Consider the following 8084-nt stretch of genomic DNA (forward strand, 5'->3'; position numbering starts at 1 on the left):
GGCGCCGCAGTCCCCGCCAAGCGGCCAAGGGATCCCACCCCTCCACCTCGTCGCGCCGGAGGTGGGCCGAACTTTGACCTCTTCGCGCTCAGCTCCAACGAGGAAGAGGAAGAAGAGTAAGATTACCTTGTTGTTCTTGTAGTTCTTCAACTTGCCATTCCTGTATTGCATCTGATCTGACCCACCCTGGACTTTCCCTTTTCAGGACTCTGGCCCAGAGGGCGGCGAAGGGGCCAAGGCTCAGGTGGTGGTCATCGAGGACGAGCCCACTGCGACGACAGGAGGCGCGCCCGAGACCACCTTGCCGGATCCGGCCATCACTTCGCAGAGCAGCCCCCAGCGTAAGCATATGGTTTACTTTCTGCTTCTGGGTGCGCGTGGTTGCTCTTTTCTTTTGTTGACATCTGATCACTGGTTTGTTTGTGCAGGAGCAGAACAGCTTCATCAGGAGGGCGTGGTGATCTCCTCCGACTCGTCGTCTGCTTCGACTACGCCGCCAAGGGCGGACTCCCCGGCAAGGGAGCGTTCTCCGGTAAGGGAGGAGCCTCCGGCAAGGGAGGAGTCTCCGGCAAGGGACAGCGCTGACGATCCGCCGGTGGTGGAGTTTATGACAGCGGATCCCAGCACAGGTAATCCTTCCTGCCCGAAACTTTCTTTGTATTCTTCTGCTGATTTTTCTTCCTGAGTGCTTGTTTGACTTCTCATTCTTCTCCGGTCGTCAGGTCCACCCTCCGCGGATCCGATGGAGACCGAGGCGGGCGGCGGAGAGGACGCGCGCGGCAACACTGATGATGCTGCGGCCGCCGAAGACGGAGCTGGTGCCGATGTGCCTGCCAGTGAAGAGGCCGCCAAGGCTGCCGCCGAGGAAGCTGGCGGGGGATCTGGCGATCGCACTGACGGCCCTGAGGCCGCAGAAGCGTCAGGCGCTGCACTGACCGCCGATCCCTCCGCCGCTGCCGCAGCGTCAGGCTCCGAGGAGCCCCAGCCCGACGCCTATCTGAAGGCTGGCGAGGGCATCTTCATCAAGCTCCCTTGGGCGTCAAGCTCCAAGGCACCGGTGGAAGGAGAAGTTTTGGATGGGGAGGTGCTCGCCTCCGCCGGGTTGTCGATCGTTGACGTGCCGGGAAGCAGCAGTGACGAGCCCGAGGAGGAGCGGCTGTTGCGGAGGCTGCTGGCGCTCTATCGCGCCCGTCAAGTCAAGTTGGAGTCCCGGGAAGCGCTCGTCGCGAAAGCGAGCGTGGATATAAAGAAGCGCGCGGAGGAGCTCCGGGGTTTTCGCCAGGAAGCTCTCTGGGCCTTGGCGGAGGAGCGGGAGCAGCTTGCTGAAGAGCGGAAGGCCTTCCTCCTTGAGAAGGCCGAAGCTGAAGAGCAGCAGCGGCTCACCGGCGAGAAGCTGTACGCACGAGAAGGCGAGCTGGCTCAGCGGAAAGTGAACCTCGACAGCCACGAGGAGGAGCTTGCCGCGCGCGAACGGGCACTTGGCGGGTCACTCCAAGAGGCAAAGGATGCGGCTGCGGCTGCCGAGACCACCAAGAAGGAATTGGAAGTAAAGGTGGCGCAGCTGGAGGCTGATCTGAAGGTGGGTGGCGAAGAGCTTGCCGCGCTCAAGCTGGAGCGCGAGAAGGACGCCCTTGCCCATGGTGAGCTGCAGGGCCAACTCTCCGAGAAGGGCAAAGAGTTGCGCGCCACCAAGAATTCCAACGCTGATCTGGAGCTGAAGCTGGCCACCCTGACGGAGACGTTGGATGGCGCCAAGAAACGGGAGGCGGACTTGAAGAAGGACATCAAGGCCAACGAGGCGCTGCTAGCGAGGGCCGCCGAAACCCAGAATCTTCTTAGAGATACTGTGGCGCTCTGGACGGAGGGCCTCGTGAACATTGCTGCAGTCATCGAAGAGGAGCTGGTGCAATTGGGGGTGGAAGGCTTCGGATACTCCTCCGACGAGAAACTCCAACCCAGCGCCAAGCTCACTCTGTTCTTCAAAGGCGTGGCGGCGGCGCTCCAGCAACTCCGGGAACGGATCCCAAAGCAGTTGCCCGACGAGTCACGCTCGATTTGTGCCGGAGTTCTGGAGAATGTGCTGGTGAAGGTGGCCTTCCGCAATCCGGGCCTCAACCTCACCAACGTCCTCAAGAGGCTGCCGGCGGACGCTGATCTTGACGCACTTAAGGCCCTCGTCGCACCCATTGTGGACAGGGTGAACGAGGTCAAAAGGGTTGACAGCGGTCGCGTAGATTAGGCCGTCCGTTTTCTTCTTTTCTTGTCGCTGCCAGTCATGTCATGGGAACACTTTATTAGAGGCGCGACAAGTTATTTTTGTAATATAACTCTATCTTAGGCAAAAAATTGCTGTGTTACTTCCTTTACTCGACTCTTGGCTTTGTATGGTTCTGCCCTACGCTTTCTAGGGAAACTTGCCGGTGCAGGCACCCTTGCCGCGAGCGCCGAGTGCGGAACTTCAGCAGCCTGCTGGCGGGGTCGCTACCAACAAGCAACCTTGTCGCAACTAGTTGCAGCTCACTTAAGTTGTTGAGCGGACTCGAAACAAAGTAAGGGCGCAGCTAGCTACGAGTTGGTTCCTCCGCGCACAGGTTTTCCATACAAAGCACGGTCGTTCAAGGAAAATAACTCAAAAACTTATAAAACTGATTGCTCAAACTTTAGCAACTTAGCTTTTTTGCCGTCTGCTTCCCGGCAAGGAGAAACTTTCTTCAACGGCCTGGTCCACACCATTATCTTCTCCTTCCCCCCCGGTAAATCTTGTGGGCGAGGGAACCTTCCTTCTTTTGAGAAAGAAATAGAGAAATAAAGTAATGATATGGAGCCTTGGGCTCGTTATCGCTTACCGGGGTCTGGTGCTGCAGAAAGTGTCAGATAACATATGCGAAAAAGGATTATAGCATAAAAAAACTGACAAGATGTGCGGGGCACATGAACTTTACTGGTGCACGGGGTCTGCGCCCGGCTTTGTACAAAGGATTACATGCAACAGCGGCAAGACTTGTACAAAAGGTGGTTGCCGGAAAAGCTTCCGGCAACCGCGCCCTACGGGTAAAACTTACGAAGATGTTCTATGTTCCAGGAGTTGCTCACCGGAATGCCATCTTCGGTCTCAAGGCGGACAGCGCCGGGCCTAGTGACTCATTTCACCCGATAAGGGCCTTCCCACTTTGGCGTCAACTTGTTGGAATTCTTGGCGGACTGAACACGCCGAAGAACAAGGTCGCCTTCCTCGAAGCTTCTGGCTTTAACCTTGTGGCTATGGTAGCGACGCAAAGCTTGCTGGTAGCGAGCGGCTCGCACAGCAGCCTGAAGACGGTCTTCCTCAAGGAGCAGTGCGTCATCTTGGCGCAACTGCTCTTGCTCGAGCTCATCATAAGCGAGCACTCGAGGTGACCCGTAAACGAGTTCCATGGGGAGAACTGCCTCTGCTCCGTAGACTAGAGCGAAGGGTGTCTAGCCAGTGGCTCGATTTGGCGTCGTCCTGATCGACCAAAGAACCACCGGCAGCTCCTCGATCCAGTTTCTTCCGCACTTGTGCAGCCTGTCGAAAGTTCTGGTCTTGAGGCCTCGCAGCACTTCAACATTTTCCCTCTCCGCTTGACCGTTGCTTCTCGGATGAGCAACAGAAGCGAAGCAGACCTTGGCGCCAAGATCTTGGACATACTGCATGAAGGTGCGGCTCGTAAATTGCGTGCCGTTGTCGGTGATGATCCTGTTAGGGATCCCGAAACGGCAAACAATCGACCTGAAGAACTTGACTGCTGACTGTGCTGTCACCTTCCTCACTGGTTCCACTTCCGGCCACTTTGTGAACTTGTCGATGGCGATGTACAAGAACTCAAAGCCCCCGATAGCTCGGGGAAAGGGGCCGAGGATGTCGAGCCCCCAGACCGAAAATGGCTAGGATAAAGGGATCGTCTGGAGAGCTTGAGCTGGCTGGTGTATCTGTTTTGAATGGAACCGGCACGCTTCACACTTGGTTACTTGTGCAGTTGCATCCTGGAGGGCTGTCGGCCAGAAGAAACCTTGTCGGAATGCTTTGCCGGCAAGTGCTCTTGCGCCAATGTGGTGACCACATATGCCTCCATGTATCTCTGCCAACAGCTGTTGTCCATCTTCCCGGCGAATGCACTTCAATTTCACACCTTTGAGTCTTATTCTGTACAGTGTGTTGTCGACAAACTTGTACATACTTGACTGCCGGACTACTCTTTCCGCTTCTTCTTGCTCTTCGGGAAGCTCTCCTGTCTGAAGGAAACGGACGATCTGCTGCGCCCATGCTGGAGCTTGCGGCTCGACAACAAGGGCTAAAGGCATATCTGTTGCTGTGGGGACATCCGCTTCTACGGCAAGAACCTGCGGTTCGGCCGGAGCGTGATATTCCCCGGCAAGCTTGCCGGAGCAAAACTTGTCGGGAGCGTCTGCTTCTACGGAACAAACCAAGAGGTTCGCCGGAGCAGACTGCTCCTCAGCACTCTTGGCATCGATCTTGGGGACCTTCTTGGCGGCGGCTTCGGGAAGCTCTGCCGGAAAGTAGTCACCAGAAACCAACTTCCTCTTCTTATTCTGTCCAGTTGATGGTGTCACGGATGGTTGAGTCAGCTTGAGCACAAAAATCCCTGGTTCCACAGGTAACTTTAGTGCTGTGCACTTTGACAGGCCGTTAGCAATGTCGTTCTGAGCTCGTGGAACGTGTTCCATTTGCAGGCCGTCAAAGTGTGCTTCTAGCTTCCTTACTTCATCAACATATGCTTCCATCAACGGACTCTGATAGCTTTTGTTTACTTGGCGGACTACCAACTGTGAGTCACCCCTGACAATGAGCTTGTTGATCCCAAGGTCTGCCGCGATTCTGAGTCCGGCAAGCAAACCTTCATACTCTGCGGTATTGTTCGTTGCTTGCTCCTTGGGAAAATGCATCTGAACTATGTACTTGAGGTGCTCTCTGGTGGGTGCGATAAGCAGCACGCCTGTGTCGGCGCCTTGTAACGAGAAGGCACCATCAAAATACATCAGCCACTCTTTGCTTGTCTCCTTGACGGGCATGCTCGTCTCTGGAATTTCTTCGTCTGGGGTTGGCGTCCACTCTGCTATGAACTCTGCCAATGCCCTGCTTTGGATCGTTGTAGTGCTCCCAAACTTGAGGCCAAAGCTTGACAGTTCCAATGCCCACTCGACAATCCTGCCTGTTGCTTCTGGATTCTGCAGTATCCTCTTCAGCGGAAAGCGAGTGACAACTGTGATCTCGTGTGCCTGGAAGTAATGGCGCAGCTTTCTCGAGGCCATGAGAAGGCAGAAAAGCAATTTTTGCACACCAGAGTACCTCGACCTAGCCCCCTGGAGAAGGGAGCTGACAAAGTAAACTGGGCGCTGCACCATCTTCCTGTGCACCTCCTTGCATGCCTGCGCAGACTCAACTTTGTCGGGGCCAGAGCTTGTCGGAGAAGTCCCCTGCTTGTCGCTGGATTCACTTGCCGCGGTTGCTGGCTCATCGTTCGCCTCCCTCTCTGCTACTAACGCAGCACTAACCACTTGATTGGTTGCTGCCAGATATAGCAGCAACTTCTCTTGTGGCTTAGGTGCGACAAGTATTGGAGTGGAGGACAGGTACCTCTTCAAGTCCTGCAGCGCGGCCTCCGCTTCCGGAGTCCATTTCATTGGACCTGCCTTTTTCAATATTTTGAAAAACGGCAGGGCGCGCTCAGCAGACTTAGAGATAAACCTGCTGAGAGCAGCCACGCAACCGGCAAGCCTTCGCACATCCTTGACGCGCTTCGGTGCTTCAATCTGCTCGATGGCCTTAATCTTGTCGGGGTTGGCTTCAATTCCCCGCTGAGACACAAAGAACCCGAGAAGCTTGCCGGAAGGGACTCCAAACACGCACTTCTCGGGGTTGAGCTTGAGGTTGATCTTGCGCAGATTTGCAAAAGTTTCTTCTAAATCTTGGATCAGGGTAGCCTTGTCCTTGCTCTTGACCACTATATCATCCATGTAGGCTTCCACATTTCTGTGTATCTGTGGCTCAAAAGCGACATGGACTACCCTTGCAAATGTTGAACTAGAATTCTTCAACCCAAAGGGCATCCGTACGAAACAGTATGTGCTGCAAGGGGTGATAAATGCGGTTTTTTCCTCATCCTCTTCTGCCATGAAGATCTGATGGTATCCTGAGTATGCATCAAGAAATGAAAGCAAATCACATCCGGCTGTGGAGTCAACAATCTGGTCAATACGCGGCAAGGGAAATGGGTCTTTGGGACAAGCTTTATTAACATCAGTGAAGTCAATACAAAGTCTCCATTTTTCGTTAGCCTTGCGCACAACAACAGGATTGGCCAACCACGTGGGATGGAGCACTCCTCTGACAAGGCCTGCTGCTTCCAACTTCTTGATTTCTTCTGCGATGAATTCTTGGCGCTCCACTGCCTGCTTCCTGACTCTCTGCTTGACGGGCCGCGCATGAGGACAGACGGCAAGGTGGTGCTCGATTACTTTCCTGGGAACACCGGGGATATCAGACGGTTGCCATGCAAACACGTCGACATTCGCCCGCAGGAAAGCAATGAGCGCGCTTTCCTATTTGGGGTCAAGCGTGGCACTGATGGTGAATGTACCACCAGTGCCGTCCTCCTTGGCGGACACCTTCTTGGTCTCGGGTGCAGCTGCCATCGTCTTTTTGCACTTGCCGATGGAGCTCGATGGTGCGTCCTCGACGGTAGCGCAGCACTCCGAAGAGGTGCGCTTGCCGGAGTGGGCATCAGAGTTCTTGCCGGACTTTGTCTTCTTCTTCCCCCCGGGAGCTTCGGCGGCAAGTGTGTTGCGATCAGCTGCGGCTGCTGCTTCCCGGTAGATCTTGTCGGCGTAGATAAGGGCATCCTTCTTGTCGCCGGGGACAGAGATGACACTTATCGGGCCTGGCATCTTGAGCATGTTGTATGCATAGTGAGAGGCTGCCATAAACTTTGCGAGCGCTGGACGGCCAAGGATCCCATTGTAGGGCAATGGAAAATCGGCAACGTCAAATGTGACCCTCTCAGTTCTGAAGTTTATCTCGCTGCCAAATGTGACCGGCAGCGTGATCTTTCCCTTCGGCTTGCTTCTTCCCGGGCTGATTCCTTGGAATGTGCCGGTCTCTTCGAGCTCGCTGTCAGGGATCTGAAGTTTCTGGAGGACCGCGGAGGATATCAGGTTCAAGCCGGCCCCGCCGTCAACTAGCATCTTCGTGACCTTGAGGTTGCGGATAGTTGGTGAAAGCAACATCGGCAAGCACCCGATCGCAGTTACGCGATCAGGGTGATCCTCAATGTCGAAGATGATAGGCGTGCTGGACCATTTCAGAGGTTTGCGTGACTCTACGGATGGTTCCGCTGCATTAACCTCCCGCATCCACTGCTTGAGCTGGCAGTGCAAAGTATGCAGAGAAGCGCCACCGTCAACGCACAGGACCTTTGTAGCTTTCTGAAATTCCTGCTCGTCGGCCTCATCATCATCCATGTCTTCGTCATCGTCGTCGTCTTCATCCTTGTCGCGGCAACGGGGAGGCCTATCTCCTTGCCGCTGCTTGGCCTTGCCGCAGCGTCCTCCCCGGCCGGGGCGTTTCTTGCCGGATCCACCAGTTCCTTCCTGGGCCTTCTCCTTGTCGCGCCGCTCGTACTCAGCTTTCTATTGCTCAACAAGCTGTTCGACTTTCTTGCAGTTCTGGAGATCGTGACCCTTGGTGCGGTGAATCTTACAATACTGCTTGCCGGAGCTGTCCTGCTTGTCGGCGGCCGCCACAGGCTAGGCCTCCTTATCGGAGCCACCAGCTTTAGCTTCCTTGGCGCCACCTCTGTTGCCGGTCTGCTCGACAGCTAGCACTTCCTTGCCCTTTTTCCTTTTGTTGTTCCGCCGCCGGCCTTTCCTTGTCGGGGCGGCATCCTCACTGTCGGATCCTCCTGCTCCTGTACTCTCTCTGGGGAGCCTCCTCCCCTCTTCAGCGCGTGCACACTTGTCGGCCAGGGCGTAAAGCTCGCTGATGTCTCTGATCTTACACATCGCCATCTCCTCCCTCATCCTTCGGTTTCGCACGTTCTGATGGAACG

This window comes from Triticum dicoccoides, chromosome 3A (genome assembly GCF_002162155.2).
Source record: "Triticum dicoccoides isolate Atlit2015 ecotype Zavitan chromosome 3A, WEW_v2.0, whole genome shotgun sequence".
NCBI lineage: Eukaryota > Viridiplantae > Streptophyta > Magnoliopsida > Poales > Poaceae > Triticum > Triticum dicoccoides.